The 27,453-nt window shown below is 48.6% G+C and overlaps 1 protein-coding gene across 7 annotated transcripts in view; it reads right to left on the reverse strand.

Annotated features, from left to right (window-relative positions):
• USP21 (ubiquitin specific peptidase 21) overlaps positions 1–27,453 on the reverse strand; it is a 1,008,218-nt gene that overhangs the window by 815,286 nt on the left and 165,479 nt on the right. The window lies entirely within an intron of this gene.

A 27,453-nucleotide genomic window follows, 5' to 3' on the forward strand; every position in this document is an offset into this window, starting at 1 on the left:
TTCCAAAGGCGTCTTGCCTCCTAGCCTCGCTTTCTGGTGGAGTTGAACATTTTTGCTGTACCCTGGCCTTCCTAGCCGCTGCCGCCGACACCACCGAGTCAGACAGAGGTTGTGATGTTAGACATTTTGGAGTGGACTCCGGAGCTTTAAACTTTTTCTCAATCCGCCCCTTTATAGCTGGCTCCGAGAACGGATGGCGCATCGTCTTGAGACCTTCTTGCCACACGTGGTCCAGAATTGGGATGGCAAATACCGATTTCCTCCTTTGACCCATAGGGTCAAAAAGAAAACAGTCTTTCTTCTGCTCCTCAGGAATCAAGCCGAACTCGGAACAAGCTTTTCCCATCATTGCATGGAAGGCTCCCACATCATCCGGAGGAGATGGCTGTGTCTGGCTCCTCGTAGACTCTACCTCTACATCCGAATTCCATGTTGGGTCCCTCGACGGTGACAGTGAGATGTCTGACCCTGAGTCACCCAGTATAGAATCGGACTCCGACAACTCACCCTCCTCCTGCGCTCGAGGACGATCTTTTACCGCCTGGGGAGCCGATGGGTTTTTAGTCGTCGAGCGAGCCGCACCAGTTTGCTCGTCGACGGAAGGTACAGAAAAAGGTGACGAAGTCCCAGGTTGAGGGATCTGCGTATCCAGCCGCTGCAGGAGCTTCTGAAGAGTATTAAACACATCCAGAGACAAAACTGGAAGGCCGTAAGCCTAAATCCCATGGCTGCAGAACCGTGCCACCTTCACCTTCCGCCGAGCAGGCCGTGTCTGGCTGCAGTGTCTGGCTGCAGTAAGACTTCAGGGGGGATCGGGTCATAGACCTCTGGCAGCCAAGCCATAGACTGAGTCTCCGTCGTCGAAGGAATCCCAACCGCCGCTGCCTGAATGGTAATAGGCATCGTCAATGACACTGAGGTCGACGAGCAAGTAGTTGTCGTCGAGCCCTTAGACTTCGTCGCCGATTTCGATGCCGACTTCCCGGCTGAAGCGTCTCGACTCACGGAAGACCTGGAACGGTCCCCTGAGGAGGATTTTGACAGCGCTTGCCTCTCCGTCTTAGATGATGAGGAGGAGGAGGGCTTTTTATGTGATGAGGAAGACCCAGCATGCTTCCCCTTATGCTTGTCCTCAGCGCGGTTTTCTGCTAGTCGTACCTTTTTCGGAGGAGGTTCCGACTTGCTCCTGGAGGCCGTGGAGCCAACTTCCGAAGCCGGGTAGGCACCCGCTCCATCATTAAGCCAGTCGACCAGCCTTCTTTTACGGTCCTTAAGGGTTTTTTGGGAGAAACCCTGGCATATCTCACATGTATCCGCCGTGTGGTGCTGGTGGAGACAGTAGATACAATCCATGTGGGCATCTCCTTCATAAACTTTTTTGAGGCCACATGTCGCACAAGGGCGAAATAACGCTTTTCCAGACATAATTCTCCAGAGTTTGAACGTCGCCGAAGCGAAACAGAAAAAACAACCTAGTTTCCACTAGCAGTAATCACGAGGATCCCACTACTTTGAAAGACGGTTGAAATCTGAGGGAGCGCGGGGGCGGGTCCTGTATTTATATCATGACGTCCTGACGGTGCGGGCACGCATGATACAAAACGAGGTGGATAGGACGCATAAGCGTCGAAAAAGTTTTCCTACGGGAAAGGGTCTATATAATTTACCGCGGATTCCCAGCCTGACGACGGGGAATATTCTAAGCATGTGAATCCATGAAAGATCCAATGCTGGAGAAGATCCTTTTCCCAGGATCCTCTGAGGATCCCTCTCCCTCAAATTGGAAGACCTGTACCTCCTCCACAAAATGGGTCTGTTTGGGTCCTTTGTTTCTCCTACCTCCTCTATGCTCCTTGGGTGGCAGACTTCCAGGGGTAGGAGATTTTGTTTCCGGTTCCTGGTTTTGCAGGGGCTGTTTACAAGTTGGGAAGGAAGCTTCCTCCAAGGCTTTACACCCCGCTTCCCCTTGTGCCTCCTCCCTGGGAACCGGTGGGTTATCGGGGTGCTGCCCCCGTCATTGTTCTGGAGCACCAGGCCCAGAGTTTGGGGCATTCTGTGGTGGCATGCTCATCTGAGGGTTCTGTTGAAACCTCAGTATGTGACCCAGATCCCGTGCCATATTTTGGACCTGGCACTCAAGTTGGGAAACCCGCTGAGGCTGATACGGGGGTTCTGTTTTCTTCCCTGGGCTGATGCCGGGAAGGGTAGCTATCCCTTCTCTGGTAATACCGTGGGTTGGGAAGATTTGGGTACCCCTCCACCCTTGGCCCCCCCCCTCTCCCGGATTCGGTTTTATGGGCTCAGGGAAGTGGGGAAAGAAAGAAGGATGGATGATTTTGGGGCTGGAAGTTGGCTGGATGACTGGGGAACAAGTTCTGCCCAGGATTTGGTGAATTTCTGCCCTCCTGGGGGAAGTGTGGAGGGAAGTTTCCTGGGTTGGGCGCTTGGTTGGATCCCTCCCCTTGGGCCGGAGGAGTCAACACAGACCCCGGGATTGGACTGTTTCCCTCATAGCGGGGACTTGCATAGTCAGGGGAGCGGGGGACCCCATTTGTGGGACTACCTCCTTGACTCCCTGTCTGTGACTGGCCCGAGGGCCTTCTGGGCTGTGAATTATTTGGCGCAGGCAGGTTTTTAGGTCCCCCCATCACCAAATCTAAAACGGGGGTAACCTTTACCTCTGCCACCTTGGCAGCAGCAGGGGTGCTGTTGGTTTTGGGGTTTTTGGGCCGATTCTGATTTTCCACCGGTTTCTGCACCTCAGACGCGGGTAGCTTGCTCAATGACCCAGTCTAAAGATCTTTTCTCGTGAAAATCTCTCATGAGCTGGATCATTATGTATTTGGGGAGAGCATGGAAAAATGTATTGATGAATTCTCTGCTGTCCGTGCGCACCCTTCTGGTGGTCTGCGCAAAGGCACGCTTCAATTCTTGCACAAATTCTTGTGGGGCCTGATCCTCCCCACATTGCAAATTGTAGGCTGCCTTGCGAGCCTCTTGGGGATTCCGGTGAACAGAAAAATATTTCAAGATGGCCGCCCTATATTTGGACCATCTTGAATGGTTTTGCTCCTCCAGCCCCGCCAAGAAACTGGAGTATTCTGGGGAGAATGTCCATTTGACATACTGAATGCAGCTACTGCTGTCCTTCAAATGGAAAGTCTCCATCATTTGCTCATAGAGCTCCAAGTGTTCCCAAACAGAATACTTGGCGATCTTGTGATAAGGCGTGATGACACTCCTGATTGCCTTGATCTGCTTTAAGGGGTCTTTAAGCAAGGCCCTTTTTGCCTTATTGGCCTTTTTGGTTCGGGTAACCCAGGTCCATTTCTCCTCCGACTCAGAAACACTGCTCCCAGAGGTGCCCGTCTGATCTTCCAGGCTCTCCCGGATTCTGCGAGCCTGGGAATGGCTGGCAGAATGTGGGGACCTGGTCTCCTGTGTCCTGGGCCGCTCAGAGGAGTCTTCAGATCCCTCCTTGCTGCCAGGATTTGATGCCCCCCCCCTCCACTGACCTAACTGGGCAGAGGTTTTTAGGATGCCCTTAGTGGGTCTACTTTCCTGGGGTTCCCCACTAAATTGCACTGTGCTTGGGTGCCCATACCGGGATGCCTGCCCATCCATTCCTGGGAGGTAATGGCCTATGAACCCCATACTTTTGGCCGGATAGTAATCTGCCCTCCCTGTGCTCATGTGCGCCAGGGGACATGGGGGTGGCAGAGTCCAAGGACTGGGAGAGATGAAGGCCTCTGGTACTAGGGCTCCTGAGGTTATGCTCAGGTGTTTCCCTTTCCCAGCGAACTTCATCTCTATCAGCCCCTGCTCCCTGTTACAATGCAAGAGCCTGCGCTTTCAGTTCCTCAGTTAAGGCCTTACTAGACTATCAGTCTCTCCTGCATGGCTACCTGTTGCTGGAGCCTATCATTGTGCTGACAGAGAGCCTCATTCGCTCTCTGTGCCTCCTGATTGGTCCTGGAATACTGGGCCAGTCTTTGCTGCAGGAGGGTTACCTCCTGAGTCCCATCCCTACTGGCCTGCTCCTTTCTTGCCAGAGCATCTTCCACCCTCCTGGTGTGCTCTAACAAGTGCTGATGCTCTTTTTGGAGGTCACCCAGTCCCTGGAGGGCAAGGTGAATTTCTTCCTTTTTAAGTGGCAGACTTCCTGGCCGAAGGTGTCCCTTTCCTGACTAAGAGCCTGCATCTGTGTCGCCAGGTCGTCCCTCTGCCTTTGAAAGGCACCAGCTTTCTGGCGTTCTTGATCAAACTCTGACTGGGTATCCAGGTCTTTCAAAATCAATTTATTGCTTTCCTCTTTCTCTCTGTCTAGTCGGATTTGCAGGGTGGCTACATGCTCTGTGCATGCCCTGTTAAAGTCTAGTTGTTGCTCCAGTTTTTTCTGGCAAACCTCCTTGGTACTCCTTCTGCCAGGCCAGAAATCTGGCATCCTGGTCAGCCTTTTCCTGTTACAAGATATCCATATCCTCCTTTATTTTAATAATATACTGCCTACTATCATTTTCTGACTCCTGGCTCCTCTGCAGCCCCTGCTCAGAAGAGACCAGGTCAGATTTGGCCTTCTCTAATGCCATCAGTTGACTATTTGCCAGATGTTGGTCTTCAGCACATTTGTCCTGTATGGCTCCCATATGTAAATATAAATATGCCGCTACCCTGGCAATCTTGTTGTGCTCATCCTTGGCCTTAGGGGCCATATATAGTTCACTCAGGGCCACATGTAAGGGACCCCGATCTCTCCATATATCTGACCCTGTTTCAGTGCGATTGCCTGCAACCAGACCGCCTGGTCCTGATGAGCCCCTCACCTCTCACAAATAGCTTATGTAAGAGGTGTTCTCTAGCTATTTTGATATCTACCAAGGTCGTCATTCTGGAACTTGATTTCCTTCCTGACTTACAGAAGTTTGTATTTTATTTTGCAAAACAGACTGTTTCCTTAGAGCGTTCCTTTGAGGGGTGTTTTTACAGTGTAACACGGCATGGTGATCCAACAGAATTTATATATCCTGTCAGTTAGCACACTTTATTAATCTGCACAAGTGATAGTTCTAATCCAGAATCCCCGGCTACGAGCCCCCACTCCGTTAAGTGACTTCAATTCAGCAATCCCACTAAGTCAGTGCCTTGCCTGGGATTGCTCAAGGGAAGCCCTTATTTATATATTTTTATGACAAGTTATAATCTGGATGATGAACCCTTGTATAACGCCCCTCTCTTTGAATCCCCCCTGACCCAAGAAGTAGGTTTGTTTTGCAAATTGAAAAGGTTTATTTGAAAAATTAAACAATAGATCTATATCACACTTTTATAAATAAATTGATAATTGATAACACACTAGTGAATATGAGCAGTAATCAGCAATAGGTGATCCTACAGTAGTACAGTTCTTGGTTACTTATGAATAAGAACACAGAGGACTAAGGTAGCAGAGAATGCTTTATATGGTTCAAGGAAATGCAAGGTGGAAAAGAATGCAGTACAGAAATAACTCACTTTTCCCCTGGTGGCAATTCACTCCCCCCCCTAGGCAATAGAAGATGAAGGGAGAGCACACAGTCTTCAAGAATACCAACAAAAATGCAATACAAAGTTCCAATTCCCCCCCAGCAAGCTGAGAGCACCAGGGATGATTTTTAAACACAGGCCCAAAATACTTTAATGTGGTGGCAATGAAGTGAAAAATATGCTAAAAATGCTTTTAATTCCCTCTAGAGGTTCAGGGTGACTGAGAGATACTTTAAATCAGTTCAGGCCAGCCCTATCAATGATTCAGGGATGGTTATCAGGTTGAAAACGGAATTCCGTAATGGAAGCAAAAGACAAATATTTTTACATGTGGCTGAAATGAAGCAAAATGTCAAATTGCGGCAATTTAGTCGCGTGCGTCGAGCGCAATTACGGAGGTACTATAAGGAGTAGCAAGTCGGTTTAGAATCTCAGCTTTAAAACAAAAGTTAAATCTCGCTTCTATCACTAACGGTTCAAGAGATAGACGATTTTGTGAAGGTCGTTTTTCAGAAATTAAATAATGATTCAAAATGGCAAAATGACAATTTACAGGTTTAAAATCGGAGAAGGAACACACTATTCCTATGATGCAGTTCTGGACAGGTTCAAATGTTTTGAATCAGATTGTTTTAAGCTAAGAGATTGGTTTTGCACAGTTCTGGCTAAGTACTGACACTATGAATTTGAAATAGGCCGTCAGGGTCTGGTCAGCAGGTTGGACCGGACTCTGTGCGGGTGGTTCTGAAGTCACAGCTCCCTGGTTCAGCTCTGCTCTGCACTTCACCGCGGTCTGGATCTCTGGTTCTGGTCTCTCTGGTTCTGATCTGGTCTGTGGTTCTGCTGTCGGCACTTCTTTCTGGGTCTGCTACCGGTTCTGGCAAAAGTTCTTGGCAAAGAATTCAACAGCTCGCCCGGCTGTAGAATAGTTTGGTTGGATTGCTGGATTCTGAAGGCCTGCTCAAAAAGGATTTAGCTGGTGGTCCAGGCCTCTCTGCTTTAAGTTCTGGAGTGAAGTTCTGGAGTTCTCCGTCAGCGTGCTGCGCAGGAATTCAGTTGAAGGTTGGAAAATGAATGTCCCTGTCTGGCTTCCAGTGGCTCTTTTTATGTCTTTTGAAAATGGGTGTGTATGCTAACTTTCTTTGCCCAACCCACTCATGATTTGATAGGTCAAGGATTTCTCTTTGACCTGATTTGAGAAGGGAGCAGTGAGTCAGAGTCTTACAGTCTATTGAAGAAACGCCCCTTTGCTTTTACCTTAGAAAATCCTTTTCATAACTAAACATATTTCCCAGATACACAAGTGGTTGACATTACATGTACAGATTGCAGATGACTTAAGGTACATTCTTGTTCAACTCTGATCTTCCTAAGAGCTTGCATTGACAACCTATTTTCATTTTTAGTTGGTTTACCAATATCGGACGTTTACCAAAAATGGCACTAATTTACACCGCCTTTCCACACATATTCCAGTAAATTTTCATTTTTCTAGCGTGAACCCCGTGTCTGCAATCTCCATAATTCATGGGGTTTTGCCTCAGAACATGGTACAGAGTTCTAACACCTCTTAAAATGTGCACAGAAAAATCACAAGAATAAAGATATTATATAGTTTTGACAAGTCCGTACGATGAATTATCCATCTTTTTAAAATTATGCTCTGGCCCAGAGGGATGTGGTTTCCCAAAGCACAGTGGAATTTCTGGTTTGTCCACTTCCTCCAACTCAAGTTGCTCACAGATGCAGCGCCCCTCCCATTTCCTTCCAAGAGGAAGCCATTTACGACCCCCCTAATTTAACATTTGCCTGGGCCAAGGAAGGCTCATTGTTCAATTTCCTGCAGTCCCCAGGTGCCACTCCCCTAATTCAATCAGAGAATGTGTGATCTCCTTTTGGGAGGGGCAGCAGAATGCAGCCAGGCCTGGGAACACAGCTGCTGATCAAGTTTCAACTCCTGTCGGGGGTAGCTGTCAGGCAGAATTAAATCTCTTTAAGCCAGGCTTCAGCTAAATGTCACTTTGGTTCCCAGCTTTCTACATTCAAACCAAACTTGCAATTTTTACACATGCAGCTAGAACACTGGTTCCAAGTTCAAAACTATGACATTTAAACAATTGCAACCTATGTGACACTCAAAAGTAGGTCACTCATTTATTCTAAACATTTCGATTTTAGTGGCTTTAAACCCAAATTCACTTAAGCTGCAGACATCCCCAGCTATTTTCAATACATACATTAGACAATTACTTCCTTCCCGTCATTTCAGAATATAGTTTTACATTGTATCCACCTCTTAGCAAGTCTTTCTTTGGCCTGGTTTGGGTTAATTTGTTCAGTTTTACACAAGTGTCTGGTGGTTTTAAAACGCCGGCTTTCTGGTAGTGGTGAGCACCAGTATTGCACCCATTTTTGACATTAACAACAACAGATTTTGAACAGCACCATATTCCTTAGCACTGATTTCGCTCATGGCGCTTCTGGCCCCTCACGCTCACACTGGTGGGTGGCAGGTCAGGCGACCGTTTTGGTGTGCGCACAAACTGCGCGGTTTTCCTGGATTTTGGCACAAATGTGGGTTTTTCCGCCATCTTGGATTTTCTAAGCCCACAGCACCAAATATTGTAGCATAATAACTTGAACGTGGGTCAAGACACCCAACACACTTTATTAGAACATTTCAAGTACTGCTGTCATTTACAAAATGTTTGTATAGCAAACTGTACCAAAAGGGTCTGGTTCCCTCAAGACAGTAGGCAAAATAAAAATGTACAATTTCGAACATTCCAAAAGTAATACAATAAGGATTTTCCATAATAACTTACTAGAAATTCTATTAAAGACACACAGAGGCGAGCATTATGCTTCTCTTTCTTTATTAAAACCAGTAAAGAAAGCTCAGGAGCAAGATATTTTGTGCACACGAGTGCAACATGGATAATGTGCATAAAGAAAAAAGGTGCACCAAATATAATAAAACATAGAACATAGTAATACAGTCAATATGTCCATGAGTCTCTGAAGAAACTCCATTTCCCAGAGGGCTTCTCTAGAGTTCATTTGGAGGCCACCAACATGTGACCTAGACCTCCAATAGGTATCCAGATCCCTTCATAAACTGTCCTAAACATGATGTAACTTCCTCTTTCGAGGCTGCGAACTTGGCTATCCATAGTAGAATGGAAACTGTAGCCATCTCGTAGAAGAAAACTGTTGGGCTGCCGATCAGACGGACTTGTCTGCAGGCACTGTCAAAATAAATAAATAAAAAGGATAAAGAGTTAAATTACTTCATGTATATTACAACCTTAGTTCCCTTATTGGGGTGGGAGAAAATTTCATTGAGTTATTCTGGCAGAATACATATAAATTCTAAATCATCAACATTCATAGTAATGCATTTAATCACTATTAAGCGTGATACACGTTATTTTCTCGCCAGGTGGGATAATGCTCGCCTCTGTGTCTTTAAAAGAATTAAGACTTTCTAGTAAGTTATTATGGAAAATCTTTATTCTATGTCAAGACCGGAGGCTCACATTAGGCTTGTTTAAAGCTTAGTTGCCACAATAAATGCCGGCTGATTTACCAGTTTTAGGTAGAATTGCTTAAATACTGATTCGCTTGCCCAGTCTGCAATCCTCATATCTTCTAGGCGAACCTCAGCCTGAAAGGCTTTGGAGGCCATGGCTCCTCTCACTGAGTGGGCTCTGAAGTGCTGAAGTGCTGGGTATCTATCCCTGCTTGAGTTAGAGTCCAACGCACCCAGCGTGCTACAGTTGTGGCGGAAATTGCTTTGTGCTGTTTACGCAGAGCTATCAATAGTTGCCCGTTAGGAGTGGTCCTAAGAGGGGCTGCCTTTTCTTCGTAAACCTTCAAGCATTTAACCAGGCAAAGTTTGGGTTGGTCTCTAAAGGCGGGGTAAGAAATCACCCTAGAATTACATTTTGTCCTTCTGTGTATATGAAATACGATGCCATCGGGAGAGAAGGTCCTGCCTGCTAGATCGAGAACTCTGACATCCGAGACTCTCCTGCAGGAGACCAAGCAGAGTAGGGTAGTAAGTTTGCCTGATAGGGCAGTACGTGATAGCTCATCGTTATGCAGCCATGACTGGAAAAGATGCAATACTTTATTAACGTCCCAGAGCTTGTCGTAGCGGGACGGAGCTGGGACTGTAAGTCTGACACCCTTGAGTAATCTGCAGACGAGGTGGTGTTCTCCTGCCGGGACCCCTTGAACAAGGTCATGACAAGCAGAAATTGCTGAACGATAGGCATTCACTGTCCTATAAGCAAGCCCTCTTTCCACTAGAGAAGCTAGGAAATTCAGTATCTACTCTACAGGTGTTGAAACTGGATGTAATCCTTTCCGTCGGCACCAGGCGCTCCAGGTGCCCCAAGAGTTGGAATACCTCTTAAGGGTAGTAGGAGCACAGCTCTCCTCGATGAGACTGATTGCCATGCGAGACATGCCAGGGACTCTCCATCTTGACCTGAAATCCTTCAGGTCGATAGGGTCAGAGATCCGCTGAGAAGAAGGGGATGATGCTGCCCTGATGGATCTAGTAGGAGATCCGGAAACTGGGGTAGTAGGATTGGAGAATCCGAGTAAATTTCCAGAAGAACTGGATACCAGGTCTGAGAGGTCCAGGCCGGCGCTATGAGGACTAGATCCAAATGCTCCTGACGGGCCTTCGCCAGGGTCCACGCTATCATGGTGAATGGGGGAAATGTATAAAGTATCCCCTGAGACCATGGTTGCAGAAATGTGTGTTGCCGCTGCTGCTGGATCCGGCCTCCAGCTGTAAAACACTGGTAGCTGGGTATTGAGTCTGGAAGAGACTTCTCTGTTGAGCCTCCAATCACTAATCTGTAGAGTGACGGGAGTACCAGTCCGCCACCACTTTTGTGAGACCGGGGAGATATTCCACTGTGAAATTCGATGTTCCAAACAGAAGTGCCAGAAATCCTTTGCTAATTCTGCTAGAGGCCTTGACTTGGTGCCACCCAGATGATTGATGTATCTTACCGCGGAAATGTCCATTTTTAGCAATATACAGCAACTCGCTCTGCCTCTGGCAAAAGAGCGTACTGCAAAAGAACCCACAAGAAGCTCTAGGCAGTTGATATGTAGATCTAGCTCCTGAGGAGACCAAGTTCCTCCCGTGGCTACAGGACCGCATCTCGCTCCCCAACCGGAGCGACAGGCATCTGATTCGATGACGATATCTGTAGTGCTGGCCCTTCATATTTTGTAATTCTCGATAATGAAGGTGGCTGGGAAGTATTGCCTGAATGGAGGAGGATAGTAAGACTATCACTCTTGCTAGCTCTCGAAGAGAGAACAGGCTCCTCTGTAAGAGTTTGCGTATTTCCCGTTTGGTGGAGTGGATCGTGGCTGATGGGAGACGGTGTTGAGAATTCTGGGTGTCTACTACGAACCCCAGAAATTCCAGGTTCTTGGCTGGAAGAAGAATTGACTTTTCCCAGTTTATGAGAAAACCGAGGCTGTGTAGCAAGTCTATGGCTAGTCTGGTCTGCCTGTGAACTAATTCTTGTGACTGAGCCATAAAGATGATGTTGTCCAAATAAATTATAAGTCGGACACCTTGTTCTCTTACAGGCCTTAGGAGTTTGGTAAAGACCCAAGGCGCTGAGGAGAGCCCGAAAGGCAGACTCGTGAACTCCCAATCTCGATTTTTCCATGAAAATCTCAGATAACTTACGTGTGTGTGCCTGATGAATCGGCACTGCGAGGTAAGCGTCTTTCCGGTCTAGACGCATGAACCAATCATTCGGTCTCAGGAGGTCCCTGAGCATGTGTATACCCTTCCATTTTGAAATGGCGGTAAACAATGAATTCGTTGAGAGCTTTTAGGTTTATTACTGGATGCACTTTTGCTTTCTGCGCACCAGAAATATGGGTCTGAAGAAACCACCTTGACTCACACAGGGGCGAATCGCTTGTGTCCGACATAGACTCTGTATTTCGTTGTCTAAAGCTATCTGATCTGTTAGGGACATTACTATAGTGGTAGGGCAACAGGCTTGAATGGGCGGCACGAAAAACTCTAGGCGCAGACCGCGAGCTGTGTCCCTGACCCGATAAGGTATCCCAAGCTCTTGTAAACATAGCTAGCCTCCCTCCTATAGGCGTTTGTGGCGCTGGCGCTGCTATAAATACATTGACCCGAGGATTGTTGTTGGGCTGGATGTCAGGCCCCTCTTCTCCAGGGATGCCCTCTTCCACGACCTCTTGAAGGGAAGAATGTGTTGGTGCGTTCTTGCCAGGCGTTATGCTGATCTCTGGAGTGCTGAGGTCTTTTGTCGAAGAAATAACAGCCGGAGGAGCGACCTCTACCTCGCCCGGCCCTAGAGAAAATTTTGGAAGCGAAGACTCTCTTGATGGAGGCCTGAGCTTTATCCAATGCTGTGAAGGTCCCGACAAACTTGGACATTTCCTTCATGAAAAGATCTCCGAAGAGCAGACCCTGTGCAGTGGGACCTGACGCTGTGTCCACTAATTCACTCAGTTTGGCATTTATCTTATACAGAATGCCTTTCCGACATTCAGTTGAAATAGCACAACTAGCATTTCCTAATAGGCAGATAGCCCTTTGAACCCAGCCTGAGAGGATCACTGGGTCAATGGAGTCAGATGAGCTGATGGCTGCTTCCGCTAGGTCTGAAATCTTAGCCAGTGGACCCGCAACTTGCAGTACTTTGTCCTGACAGGACTTCCAGGCACAGTCTATGCCTTTTCTAGGGTCTTTCACATTTTTTCCTAAGAAAGTAATCATTTTTGAATCCTTGAACTACTTTGTCTGCAATATGTGGACGGGGGCATTCGGCTGTACTAGATCCTCCGGCGTGAACATTCCCTCTGAAGGAGACTTGTTCCCGGTTGTCTTCTTGGGGAGGGGGGGCTGCTGCAATCCCCGAGCTTGAGGGTTTCGAACCCTCTGTCTGATAGTCCTCATCGGAGGAGGTGTGGGAAAGATGAGCGTCGTATACGTTTTTGCTCTGATCGTCTTCAGTGCCCTGTCTGTCTCCCTCTGGGCTTGAGGGTCTATTACCCCTGTTGTCGTCCTCGGGTTAAGAAGGTCCATCATGGGAAGGGGTTACCTTCCTATCCATAAAGGCTTTCTTTAGCCTGGAGAAGGTGTCCGTTACGGCATTATTGGCAGGTTCTGACTGGCTGGGGTGTGGGGGAAGTCGGAGAGCTTCTGCTCTTGCGGGCCGGGATACATCCCCCTTCAGTAAGGTGCTTTCTCTTTTGGGTCTTTTTTCTCCCTGGTGGAGATGTCTCTCTTAGGTGCTCCTCCATCGTATCTAGCCCGTGTTGAATAGGTAGGAGCATGTCAGTCACTCAACTGAAGACCCCAGCACTTTTTGCAGGCTGTTTGCCATTGCCACTTCATCAATATAGCAGTTATCTTCCTCACACTCAGACCTCTGATTGAGGGGAGTACTGCGCTAACATGATCAGTTAAAAGCACCTTTTTCTGTTCTCTGGGATTCTTGAACGCCTTCTCTCTAGCCCAGTAATAACAGTTCAGCTCCTTACTATTATCCTTGCAGGATAGCTGAAACAGGAGATTTCCTTCTCCACCCTTTTTTTTCTTTTCTTTATATGCTAACTCAGCAATTTAAATAAAAGGGGTCACTCGCGTGAGTATTCCTGCTTTTCTTTGAGTAGAATTGCAATATAAATTGTAAATGTCACCTCAGGGGGGATTCCGGCGCTCGCAGAGGACAGTTATAACATTAACGGTCATGCACACTCGAGCGCCAGAATCCTGAGGAAAGGACCAGGGGAGCTGGAGCTCCCCTGGTGGCCCGCGGGCAGCGCTGCAGGCTTCAGCAAGGCTGCGCCGGCTTCCCCGTGCCCGAGGAGAGCACCGAAGGGCCGGGGAAGCAGGCGCGAGTCCACCGAGAGGTCCGCTTGAGCAGACCAAACAGCTGACTAGCTGATACGGCACAAACGAAAAACTTTGTGCTACACTGCCTCCGACGCCAGCAGGAAGTAGCTCGCGTCAGAAGGAACAACGAAAGATACAAGGCTACGTTTCGTAATAAAATGAAAGGATCAATAAAAGGCGCGCTCGTAATTTATGAATACGGCAATAACATATGCTGTTTAGTAAAGCAAGTAACTATAAAACGTTACATTCAAATCATAGAAGCATCTCAAACAGTGCTAAACATGAAAGTACTTATCTCTTGCTGTGAGCAGCAAAGAAAGAAGAAGTTACATCATGTTTAGGACTGTTTATGAAGGGATCTGGATACCTATTGGAGGACTAGTTCACATGTTGGTGGCCTCTAAATGAACTCTAGAGAAGCCCTCTGGGAAATGGAGTTTCTTCAGAGACTCATGGACATATTTCCTGTATTACTATGTTGTTCTATGTTTTGTTATATTTAGTGCACCTTTTTTCTTTATGCACATTATCCATGTTGCACTCGGGTGCACAAAATATCTTGCTGCTGAGCTTTCTTTACTGGTTTTAATAAAGAAAGAAGCATAACGTGAGCCTCCGGTCTTGACATAGAATCTGAAAAGGGATCTAAAAGCATACAGGCAGAACACACAGTTTACTTGGGCTGGCAAGACATATCAACGCTCAATTTTAAAAAAGGCAGGTAAACGTGTTTATGTGTAATTTGATGTCAACATGTTTGATCTCATCCGTCACTTGAACACATTTCTCGCCAGGACTCAGCATGACTGTTTTCTATCCATGCCTCAAGCTGATGGGCCTGCAAGCCAACTGCCAAACACTGGTACGCAGCGCAGGCCTGGAAAGGCCGGCAGAATGCCGTAAACTATGCGACATGAGGCAGCCGTTGGGTGAGAGGGCCAGAAATGTGGCACTTGGACTTCAAAGAATGGGTGGAGGACATACGACAGCAGAAAAAGGGATAAATGGCCCCTGAAAGATTATCAGGGAAAGGTGACTTGCCTGGGGAAGGGTGGTGTGGGGTTGGGCAGGGTCTGGGGGCAGAGTCCCCTCAAAACAAAATAAGAAGGGGATTTGCCAGCATTTCACAGGCTGGCATTTTGCTAAAGGCAAAGAGGAGCAGTAACGGACTGGTGACTTGCTGCCAACATTAATCCAGCAGTATTATTGACTGCTGGCATAAAGCATTTATTAAGTAAGTAAAGATGCTATTTCAAACAGAATTGATGTGCACAGTACATTAAGTTAGACAGGCATTCCCTAGGCAAGGGACAGCCTTTAACATCTACACTGGTTAGATCGATGAAGTAGACCGAGTGCCAAAGGAGTAATGTTAAGGGAACATGGACCAGGGACGAAGAGGGAAAATAAATATATGACAATCAAGGCATAGGCACAGTGTTGCATAGATACAATTTACCATCATCGGATCCTCCAAGACAGCAAATGGGTTGTGGCGGAGGACTGATCAGTACAGAAAGGGTGGATTAGGCTTTTTTTTGGTTGCAATCACACTATAGCTGGTAGAACTTGAGACTAGTCGAACAGTTCCTCAGCTATCAACAATATTCCAAAAGTGGGAGTGCCCATGCCAGTGGAGACGGGCAAGTAATGAGGAGGGAAAATGGGAGGCTGCACAGATGGGAGAGGGAAGCGATAGCTGAGACAATGAGAAGGAGAGTACATTGATATTAAGTCAGAACGGTAGTGGGGGCGAAACCATGAATAGATTTAAAAAGAAGTAGAAACTTGAAGAGAGAGAGTTTTTGCACAGAGAGCCTTCCATCATGGTGATGGTAGGTTGAAGTGAGGGGAAGCTATGGGTAGACTGTAGATGTGTCACAGCTGTCGCTATGGATATCAGAACCGTCGGTCCCACTTCCCTCCTGCGACTCCTCACCTGATGAACTGGAGTCCGTGGCATATCTGGGAGCGTCTCGGTATTGACGACAGTTGCAAGTTAAATCCCTTCTGCGGTGGGAAGCCACAGCGGCCGCTTGTTAACAGTGGCCACTGCGGCCCCGTCACCGAAGGCGGGTGAATAGGGGAAAAATCCAAATGACAAAAAACCACTCTGTAGAGATCGATGTGCTGAAGAATCGGCTGGATGGATTCTGAAGTCCAGGAGCAGTCGGGAGCGGCCAATGATAGGAATCCAACGAGGCAAGGTATACGGAAGGAGTGGAGCAGAAAGTATGGATGGAAAGCACAGGTAAGCCGGGAAACATGGGAAAGTGTGGACGGGGAAAGGAAACGGGATCGAGTCCCGTGGAGAGCAGCGAGCGACGGGTCGTCTGTAGAAAAGTAAGAGAGGAAAGGTAACAGAGAGGAAAGAGCTCAGAAAGAGAAAAATAGAGCGATAGAACACAAGCGTACCGCAGCCAAGTAAGCAAGCAAAAGCTCAAAGTTACAACGCGCCGTTCACCGGAAAGACACGGAGCAAAGTCTTCCGGAGACGGCCACGTCACAACGTGAAAAAGACTAGACCGCCACCTATGCGAGAGCAGAAAGGCGTGTATTAACCTAATGGCCACTCCAACGGAACCGTTGCCACAGTCTCCATGCGGTCAGGCGCATGACAAGATGGTACATGTGGCAAAGTTGAGAACTTTCGTTAGGGGAGGAAAGGGGCAGAGAGGGAGGGAAATGCTAGAGCACTAGACCAAGAAGTAGGTGTGAGAAAACGGAGGCGTTTCTCCCAGGCTGTTTCCGGGATCCCTGACTCAGGTGGCCAGGGAAGGGCCCTCGCTCTTGGATCCCAAACCTGGGGGTGGACAAGCAAAAGAGGATCAGCTGGGAAGGGGTCCCTTTGAGATTATGGGAGGAATGCCCCTGGGCGAGATGCAGTATTCCCCCCCCCCCTTTACGACACTCCCCTACCCAATGCCCCCTCAGTCATTATGGGATACTGTCAATCAAATCCCATCAGACCCCAGTATACTTCAATAACAAGAAAGAAACACAAAAGGAAAATAAAACCACCTTTGAATATTCACCCCATGCCCCCTGATTAGAACCCCCATGATTTTGATAAATTCCTTCCCAACAACTACAATCCACATAATTTCTCCCCACTACTGTTTCCCAAAACCACTGGGACAAGGAATAGGCAGACCAGAGTGATGGAGATTACCCATGGAAACTAATACATCATGATTTCCTATGGGCAGTCTCCATCCTGTCCCATTAACAAGGTTAGACAGTGACAGTGGCAGGGCTGTACAATTGCTCAAACCTGACTCTTATTAGTCCACCAGTATAGACGGTGGAGCACTGAGTCACACTCTGGGCGAGCTGGGGATGCAGAAGGGTGCAGAGAAGCCAGAGAGAGACTGATGGAGCTGGAAGGCCGGGAGGAAGAACTACCCAGACACTGAGCCGGACTGTGCAGGGGAGGTTGCAGTGTGGAGTAGAAGCTGTGCCTCAAGAAAACCAAACCCAGGGGCAGCTGGGGTTGCCTGGAGAAACCCACATCAGAGCTCCTCCGCTGGGCGAAACAGGTAAGCCCAGGCTTCTGGGGGGCAGGTGCTAAGACCCTGGCCCCAGGTAAACATCCCCTTGTACTCCTGCTGCTCCTAAACTGCAAAAATGCTGGTTTGGAGAGCATTCGAAGTATGAGCAAAATAGAGACGGATGCATTCTGTGACTGGAAGTCCAATACCCTTTCTTTTGAGAAACGGAGCGAAAGGCCCGAGCCTGGCTGAGGGAGGCCTACTGTGAATACTGAACTAAAGTGGAATATAGGTCCGAGGCCCGACCGAGGTAGATCTGTGGAAGTGTGAACTGTACCTATTGAGCGAGGAAAAGGACACGAAGGAGCTGCTTGTCCCGAGAGGTGGCTGACCAGGTGATGGAGAGGGAGAGGTCAGAGAACCAGGGATGAGAGGCGGTCAGCGAAAGCCCCTTATTTGCCAGAACGCTAGAAATGAAGAGGCCAAGAAGGTCAGGAGAGCCAGCCCAGTTGGAAAGATTGTATCCGGTGCCACAAGGCTGACAGCTGCCCTCTCGGGTGAACATCAGAGTTGGGAAGGCACCAGCAGATTGAAAGAGCCGCGGCCTTGACTTCAGTTGAAAACCCGCGAAAGTAACAAGCCTCCCTTCGCAACCGGTGAGTCAAGTGAGAGAATAAAAGCCTGGTTTGTGTCATGGAGTGCTTGCAACAATTTTGTCAGAAGCTGAAGGCTACGCGTTATGAAAATGGAATGCGGGTTAAGATTAAACAACATATATGAAAGGAATAGATAAGGATACAGAGTAACCGAGTGGTCAGGCGAAGGATGAAAGCTCAGTCGAAGGTCTCTGTGAAATGTTCTTCGAACTATGATGTGTAAAAAGGAAGACTCGAGCCCGACCGAGGGAAGTCTTGACAAAGTGCTAGCAAAACCATAGGGGAAGAGAACCCTGAGGAAGTGAGTGATGAAAAGCCTGTTGGCTTGAGCCCGAGTGAGGGGGATCCATTGTTGAACTATTGGTTTTCAGAAGGAGAGGGTTGAACCGAGGGAGGGGAGCAATTGCTGAATTATTGAAAGACATTGTCTGCATTACCAAGAGACTTTGAAAGACAGAACCAGCTGCCAAAGTGTACACCAGACAGTGTGTCCAAGTGCTGGTGTTCCAATTTAAACCCATGCGCCATATAACATGGGGAAGGGGAAACAGCCATACATACACTTGCCATTCTGACATTTTTGTTGCACATTGATTTTCATTTGAAAAGCATATTTACCAATACACATTTTTGTATTAGAGTGAGGGCAGGCATTAGGTTTATTAGTTTAACGGATTATGATTTTGTTACACGACCGACTAAGACCGTTTTCTTTTTTCTTTAGATGGTAGAGCGAGCACCCATCTTAGGTTTAGGGCCAGATAGGAGTTTCTCCATCCCTTTTACCAAAAGGAACAAAAGTTACTTACCTGTAACTATTGTTCTCCAGCATGGGTCTGGCATGGATTCACCCGCTCATGAATAACGAATACACAGCAGTATGACATCACACAACCACAGGAGGTGGCAAGGCTCAACAGAAGCAAAGCACTCTTCCCTCTGGAACAGACTCACCTCAAGCAAACAGGTTGTCTAGCACTGCTTGGCCGACTATGGTCTCTTCCCTGTAATCCCCGTCGACGCAGTAGAACTTTGTGAAAGTGTGCGTGGACCTCCATGTAGCAGCACTGCAGATGTCCAGCTCATCAGCTGCTAGAATATACTGGCAAACAGTTGCCATTTGGAGTTCGCAGCCGTCGCAAAAAGGTCAAACTGGGGCCTGCCCCATTTGGTGAAGATGTGATCCACTTGGTCCTGCCGAAGTTCCCAGGTGTGGCAGGAGCGCAACTCCATGCTGAGGGAGTCAGAGATGGTGTTCGTGACTTCCGCCAGGTGAAGAGGAACAAGGAACATTCCTTGTCTGACGGGCCAGCACCACAGTTCCTGCGCTTCCTTGGCGAGGGCCAGGGAGTGAATGCCCCCTTGTTTCTTGATGTAGAACATTGTGGTGGTGCTGCCCATGAAGATCCTCACCACCTTATCCTTCAGGGACAGAAGGAACGACTTGCAGACCCAACACTGCCTGCAGCTCCTGGATGTTGATATGGAGATCCTTGTCCTCTGGCAGCCACATGCCTCTGATGAGAAGACATCCGATGTGGGCTCCCCAGCCTTCCAGGGAAGCGTCCGTCGTGACCATCTCCTGGAATGGAGGGTTGGAGCAGTCGCCCCCACCACCTTACCGCCCGACGGAACTCGTCATCCAGAGTGATCAAGTCCGTGAAGTTTCCGGACACCTGCACCCAGCGAACGTCCAGGAACTCCTGAAGAGGTTGCATCTGTAACCTGCAGAGCCAGATGAGGGAGATGCAGGACGACATCATGCTGAGCAACGACTTGATGGTCCGCACCGTGGCCGTCTTCATCAGCAGCAGCCGCTGCACCTTCCCCAGAATCGTTGCTACCCTCTCTTCCCAGGACGATGCTAAGCAGGACACTATTGAGCCTGGCTCCTAGAAACAGCACGTTCTGCGATGGTGTCAAGCAGGATAATTGGTGGAGAATCCCAGATCCGTCAGCAGCTTGACGGTCACCTCTATGTGCCCGACGGCTAACTCCCGCGAGTGGGCCCGGATGAGCCAGTCGTCGAGGTATGGGTATATTTGAATCCCCCATAGACGCAGATAGGCCTGGGAACTGTGGACTTCCTGGGTCATGGATCTGGAAGACTGTTAGTGTTAGGAGGAGAAGAAACCTTTCGACAATCTGCCCGACTTTCCTCTGGAAGAATGAAAGGAAGAGCAGTGCTGTTGGAGTGTGCACAGGGCACAGGCCGTCTTCGTATCCGCCTTGATGGCCTGTAGGGACTCGTCGACAGCCTTTCCGAAAAGGTTATCTCCATCGAAAGGCATGTCCAGTACCTTTGTTTGGACCTCCTGACAGAAATTCGTGGCATTCATCCAGCCTTGGCGACAAAGGCAGACACCATTCCCCATCTGGCAGAACCCTGTGTCAGCAACATCCAGTGCCCCTGTGATGCCGTGATCGGATGCCATCTCTCCCTCCTGGATGAGGGCGATCGCCTCCATCCTCTTCGTTGGCCACCTTGACGGTGGACGCCGTGGTGTAGATTACTTTCTTCCCCATGACGTCCAACTTCTTACCCTCGCTATCCAGAGGGACGGAAGTCTAGGTCGGTTTATATGACCGCTTTCTCGCTTTTGCCAAAACCACCAAATATGCAACAGTTGCGACCTCAGGCCCTTGGGTGCGGATTCCGGTACCTGGTACTACTACTTCAGCCTATCTCGCAAGGGTTCTTTCAAGAGGGCCAGGCCCTCCTCTCACACATCATCAAAGAGGGGTACCGCCATAATGGTCTTCCTCTTGGCTTAGCGCCTCTGGTACTGGAAACCCTCCTTCCTGGTCTCCTCAGGCACGAGCAGAAACAGCTCTGAGGCTTTGGCGAGCATAGAATGGAAGATACCTCGTCAAGTGGGAATGCCCTAGGCTGAGGGGACCCACTGCTCGTTCTGATGATATCAGCGTAGTCATCGTGGCCATATCCGTCCCCGTGTATGCTGGGGGAGATGGGACCCGCTGCGGGTGTGGAGGCTGAAAAGGGGGCATCGGATGGCGCTTACTTTTCTTTGTAGGCGGTTGATCGGGGGCCTGGGAGACCGTTGGAACAGGCCCTTGTGGCATCCTCTTCTGGCTCTCCGACACCAAGATGTGCAGGGTTGAGAGGATGTCCAGAGAGACATCCATCGGCGGAACAGGCGTGATCGGAACACTGGGCCCTGCAGCATGGTCGCCGTCGCCCTCTTGCACGTCCGTGTGCAGGGACTCCATATCCTCCTCCTCCGTGGATTAAATTTTCATGGCTTGGATTGATCCAGGGTTTCCTTGCCCCCCCCCCCCTTTTATCCCCCCTGAGGAGCTGGAACTGGGTTCTAAGGGGTTGTTCTCTTCTCTGGAGTGCCGGCTGACCTTGTGAAAGTCACTACTGCAGCTTCTCGCCTCGGAGGGAGGGATACCTTCAGCGCTGTGGGGGTTACCCTCTCAGGGTCAGCCCCTTTAGCTTTTCAAAAGAGCAGCTGTCACCAGCTCTATCCTCGATGAAGACTTTTCTTGTGTCGCCTGGGCCTTCTTGGGCACCTCGCCTTCTCCTCCATCCGCGACTTCTTGGGCTTCTCCCGCAGCTTTGTCCGTTTGGACGAATTCCTCTTCGAGGAGGAGTTCGATTGCCGGCTGGCAATGGAGGCGGAGGGTGATGTCAATTGCGCCCAGCCTGCCATGGGACCTGCGTCTGTGGCGACCCCCGAAGACCCGAACCTGTCGTGCTCAACCTGATCTTGGGCCCCCACAGATAAGGCACCCTCACAGGACTTAGAAGCCCGCTCCTCGGACCAACTAGCCTTGGGTGAGGCATGTCCCTCAGGCACGGGGCAAAGGCCTTGGCATTGAGCCACGTCGCCAGTCTACTGTGCCTGTCCTTTGTCGTCTTCTTGGAGAATCCACAGCAAATCTGCTTGTCCTCCACAAACACATTCCAGAGCCTGCACTTGGTGCAGGGCTTGAAGAGGGATCTTCCTTCCTTCTTCTCCTCCGTCACGGTCAGAGGGCGCGAAGTAGGCCCAATGGCCTTCTAGAAACTTCGACAATCTTCGCCCTTGAGGGGTGCGGAACTTCACTGGCAACGGACCCCTGCGGCAGATGGAGAGAAGAGCACACTGGCTCTTTTGGAACAAAAATAGAACCCTTTTCCCTGAAAAAACACGAAAAACCTAGAAGTAGCTCGCAGAGCAAATCTCAAGGACTGCCAACACTCAGGCATGTGGTACAAATCTGAAGATGGCTGCCAGAGGAGGGGTTTAGGGAGAGGGCTGTCATGTACTGGGGGCAGTATGACCCAGAGGACAGTGATTAGTTTATTGGAAAGAACAAGTTACTTACCAACTGCAACGTTCTTTCAATTGGATGTTCGTCCCACATATTCCTCATCTTATGATCATTCTTATCCCAGCTCTGCTACCTCTGAAAAAAATATCACCAGAGGGCGCTGTGTTCGAGGCAGCGGAGTCGTAGTCCCTTGAGAGCCGCCGTTGAGCGTCGACGTCATCCGCTGTATAAAGGGCCCGAGCAGCGCCCGTTACCGCAGTTCTGTTTTTACAGTGTTCATGGTTGCATCAGCTGATCAGGCTTTAAGTCCTCAGGCTCTTAAGGAAGTTCGAGTGGAACTGGCGTAAACTATACAGAGGGGTAGGTTGGGAGGGTCGATGAGGAATACGTGGGAGGAACATCCAATCGAAAGAACGTTATAGTTGGTAAGTAACTTGTTCTTCTAATGGATTGTGTCCTCCCACATATTCCTCATCTTATGATAGACTCCCATAGCAGTGGTAATTTTGGAGGTGGGAGTACTAGAAATTTTAATTATGGACTGAATGAAGGATAGCTTTTGCAAATAGTCCTCATTGATATGAAGTACAGTCCAAGCAGTAATGCTTTACAAAGGTGTGCATGGACTACCAGGAGGCCGCAGCACAAATATCCTGCAATGGGACACCCCTCTGAAGATCCGTGGAAGTTGCCATGCCTCTGGTTGAATGAGCCCTTAATCCATCTGGAGGCTCTTTCCCAGCTAATTTATAGTATTCAGAGATTGCTAGAATTATCCAACTAGATAGAGTTTGTTTAGACACTGCAAGGCCCAATTTGTGTCCAGTAAACCCAAAAAATAGTTGGTCACATTGTCGAAGATTTGCCAATCTGGAAATGTAGAAACTCCGAGCCCTTTTTGGGTCCACTCTATGCAACCTTTCCTCTTCCTTACTAGCGTGAGGCGGAGGATAAAAAGAAGGTAAGATCATTTTTAGTGACGGATGAAAATCAGAAACTAATTTAGGCAAGAAAGATGGTTTGACTTTTAGAATAAGCTTGTCCCTATAGAAAACGGTGTGAGGAGGCTTACAAGACCGTGCCTGCAACTCACACACCCTGCGGGCTGATGTTAAAGCCACCAACAGAATTGTTTTAAGAGTGAGAAATCTTAACGGGCAATAACGTAAAGGTTAGAAAGGGGCACACATGAGAAATTTTAAGACTAAATTCAAATCCCAAATAGGCACCTGAAAAGATGTCGGGGGTGTGAGGGGTACACATTTGTTAGCCCTTTCAAGAATGTAATTACCAAGGGCATTTTAAAATAGGACACCTCTTCCGAGGAATGCTTAAAGATAGACAGCGCTGCCAAATATCCTTTTACAGTACCAACTTGGAGCCCCAAATTGGCTAACTGTAAGAGAAAAGAAAGTACTGTTGGAGTATTAAAAAGGAACGGATCCACATTCTTCTCCCTGCACCAGTTACTGAAGTTGTTCCAACGACACCGGTACAGGGATTTTGTTGCTGGCATTCTGGCCGAAAGCATAATCGCCATTACGTCATCAGGGAGGTCCCAATCCTTATATCTCAGCCTCTCAGAAACCATGCGTGAAGGCTGAGTGTCTAGACCTCTTCCTCTTGCGAGAGAAGATCCTCTCTTTGTGGAAGACGTATTGGAGGGCAGATGGACATGTCCGGATGTCCGGGTACCACGTCTTCCTGGCCCAATCCGGGGCAATTAGGTTCATCGTTTTCTTGTACTGTTTCAACCTCCTGATCACCTGAGGAATCACGGGGACAGGAGGTAACACGTAAAGTAGTGGAAATACCCAGTCCACTACGAACGTGTCCCCTAGAGCTCCTCTCAGGAGAAATTCCCTTGAGCAGTACAGTTCGCGCTTCCTGTTGGCACAGGTCGCAAACAGATCCACTTGAGGGGTTCCCCAGAGGGCGAACATCTCTTGAAGTACTTCCTGAGCTAGCTCCCATTTGCGGGAGACTGCTCTGCCTGCTCAGAGCATCCGCCGCTGTGTTCAACTCTCCGGCTAGATGAACTGGCGATTTGTATTGCCCAAAATCAGAGCTGCATTGCCTCTCTGCACAGAGGGAGTGATCCTACGTCGCCTCTTTTGTTGAGGTAGTACATTGCCACTGTGTTGTCCGTCATCATCAGGACATTCTTTCCCTGTACAGAGGGCAGAAAGGCCTTCAGCGCTATTCTGATTGCCCTCAGCACCAAAAGGTTGATGTATAGTTTGGACTCCGATGGAGACCAACGACTGCCGATTGTCAGATCGTTGGTGTGGGCTCCCCACCCCGTGAGTGAGACGTCCGTCATTACAGTTATCTCCGGCCATGGTTGCCAAAAAGGTTCCCCCTTGAGGATTTTCTCCTTGCAAGCCCACCATAGGAGATCTTGAGCCACCTTGGTTGAGACTTGCAGAAGATCTGACATCTCCCCCGAAAACTGGGACCATTAAGTCCTGAGGGCCCATTGAAGGGATCTCATCCTCAATCTGGCCTCTGGCACCAGAAAAATGCAGGATGCAATGAGGCCTAGCAACTTTACAACGTTGAATGACGTAGATTTTGGGCATTTTGAAACTTCGTTACCATCTGCAGAATATGGTGAGCTCTCTCCCCGGGAGGCGAGGCTTCCCTGAGGACGTGTCCAGGACTGCTCCGATGAATTGGAGTCTGAAGAAGCTCAGTCTGTGTAAGAAGTGGCAGGTCAAGGCCAGATGTTCCTGGGCTCGTTCAGATGAACTCGCCCTGAATAGGCAATCATCCAGATAAGGGTAGACGTGAATCCCCTTCTTCTGATACTTGCTGCCACCACTGGCATCAGTTTGGTGAAAACCCTCGGGGCGGAGGTCAGCCCAAATGGTAGAACCCGAAACTGATAATGAGAACCACCAATTGCGAACCTCAGGTACTTTCTGTGCTTGAGATGGATTGGCACATGAAAGCAAGCATCCTGAAGGTCCAATGAAACCAGCCAGTCCTGAAGCTGAAGAGCCTGAAGGATCTGAGAAAGGGTCACCATCTTGAACTTTCCTTCCTGAGGAACTTGCTCAAGTTTCTTAAGTCCAAGATGGGTCTCAATCCTCCGTCCTTTTTGGGGATGAGAAAACAAGGGGAGTACCAACCCTAGATCCTCTCCGCTACAGATACATGTTCCATTGCACCTTTCTCTAGGAGGGCTAAAATCTCCTGCACAAGGAGCAGGTCTGGAATATTTACAGAGTTGGCTCCCGGTGGATGATCTTGAGGTTTTTGATGAAAAGGAAGGCAGTAACCATGGGTCACTATCTCTAGTGCCCAGGCATCTGACGTAATGCCCCGCTCTTCGTCCAGATACCGAGTGATTCTGCCTCCCACCAGGGTTTTGTGGGTGAAGACCTCAAAGTGGCTTTGCAGCGGCTGCAGCAGTGGCTGAGGGTGTAGTACTGCTGCTGTGGCTGATCTAGCACCTTTCCCTTTTACACCGGATGAGTTTTCTCTTGTTGGCCTCTCCGACTGGCCTGCCCCCTCCTTTTTCCAAAAGAGGAGTAGAAGCGAAAGGGACGACACTTCCAGGAAGATAAGCCTGCGTAAGAGTGTTGTTGAGGTTGTCTTATAGCGACGCTAAGTGATTTTGCTGCCGCTTTTGAGGTCTGCAGCTTCTCCGAGCTCTCGTCGTCCTTGCTGCCAAACAACCTCAAGCCGTCAAAGGACATATTAAGTAATCTAGACTGCACATCAAGTGAAAGTCAGATTTCCTTAGCCATGCAAACCTGCGTAGGACCATGCTAGATGCCATGGACCTGCTTACACTATCCAGTCCTGACTGAAGGCATTCCTCCATAGCCTCTGTACCATCTTTTACTAAAGGTAGGAAACCATCCCGTTCCTTACCTTCCGGGAAGCGTTCAACCGCTGATGTCATGCAGTCCCACAGGGTATATGTAAATCTTGCTAAAGTGCAAGTGATATTAGTCGATTTAAGGGCCATACTGCCCGAAGTAAAAACTTTCCAGGCCCAAGCATCAACTTTTTTATCATTCCTGTCTGGTGGTATTGATGGGTAAGCTGATTGCCTAGTGGAGGTTGCAGCTTGAACCACTAGACTTTCAGTGGGATGTTTAGATAGATATTCTAGATCTGATAATGATGGCCTGTATTTTGGTACAAATTTCTTGTTTACTGCTGAAACAGAATCAGGAGTATTCCAATTTACCATCACCCTCTTCTGAAGTGCTTTATGGAATAGAACAGGATCTTTTAGAGGACCTTCACTCAAGATGTCTGTCATGTCATCCTGGTCGAAATCTGGGAAAGCTGCCTTCCAACCCATAATATCAATGACCCTTCCCATAAAATTCCTATAACTAGGATCAGCATGATCTGTGGGGTCTGGTCTTTCAGAATTGCATTTTGGAGACACTCAAAGATTTGTTAATTTAGAATTCGGGTCCACTAGCTCTTCAGGGACCTCCCTGGTTCCAAACCTAACTCCAGCTGAAGTGACATCCTCCTCAGAGGAGTGTTCTTTAAAAATGGATGACATGGATCTGAAAAATTCCTGTCTGGGTTGAGGAGGGAAAACTTTTTCAGGTAAAGAGGGTGGTATCGAATTAGGCATGGGTAATGGCGTCGACTTGGGTATCGGGATTAATGAATGCCTCGATAAAGGCATCAAATGCGTCGATAAAGACGACGCTGGCTTCAATGTTTTCTAAGGTGGCATACTGTCGAAGAAGGCTTCGATACAGTTAAAGGCGTCAATGCCATTTTCATAGGCGCTTCGACGCAGTAGTCGTCGACTGTGTTGAGTCGAGTTTTGACTTTGACGTCGATGTTGATTCTGCTACAACCGATTTATGCACACAAGGTTTTCACTTAGTACGAGGCATCGTGGAACTTTCCCTTGATGACACACTTGACTCTTTTTCGGCTCTCGCGCTTTAGATTTTGATTTCCCTCCGTCACTTTTCGAGTGAGTAGAGGCATGATCACTATGCAGCAACTTCGAGGGGGTCTGGGCCGCTTTCTCGAATATTTTAAGCATCAAAGCCCTAAAGGCCTCCCATTTTTCTGGGGAATCCTGCTTTGATGGATAAGTTACTCTCCTCTAAGAAGAGGAGGAAGACCTGTCACGTCGCTTTATTGACTTTTTAGTCAAATACGAAGACTGATGTCAAGATTTTCGACTAGATTCATCCGAATCTTTTTGTCTTTTGGAAGACATAGGTTTTCCTCCCCCACCGCCAGCTTACCTCTATGTTCTCTAAGCCTTATTGGACATGGCCTGGCAGGAACCGCACTCGTCAACCCGATGGTCTGGGCTGAGGCACCAGAAGCAATTCCGATGGGGTCGGTTATTGACATTTTCCTACCACACTTCTGACATTTTCTTGGGTGTGGTGGAGTAGATGAAGAGGACATCGGCGAGGAAAAATCTGATGCACCGTTCGTAACACAAAGCAGTTTCTTTGGAAAAACGGAACTGAGGTAACAGGCGCTGCTCGAGCCCTTTATACATCGAATGATGTTGACGCTCGACGGCGGCTCTCGAGGGACTACGACTCCGCGGCCTCGAACACAGCGC

Source organism: Ambystoma mexicanum, chromosome 1p, assembly GCF_040938575.1.
Source record: "Ambystoma mexicanum isolate Mex_15411 chromosome 1p, UKY_AmexF1_1, whole genome shotgun sequence".
Classification (NCBI taxonomy): domain Eukaryota; kingdom Metazoa; phylum Chordata; class Amphibia; order Caudata; family Ambystomatidae; genus Ambystoma; species Ambystoma mexicanum.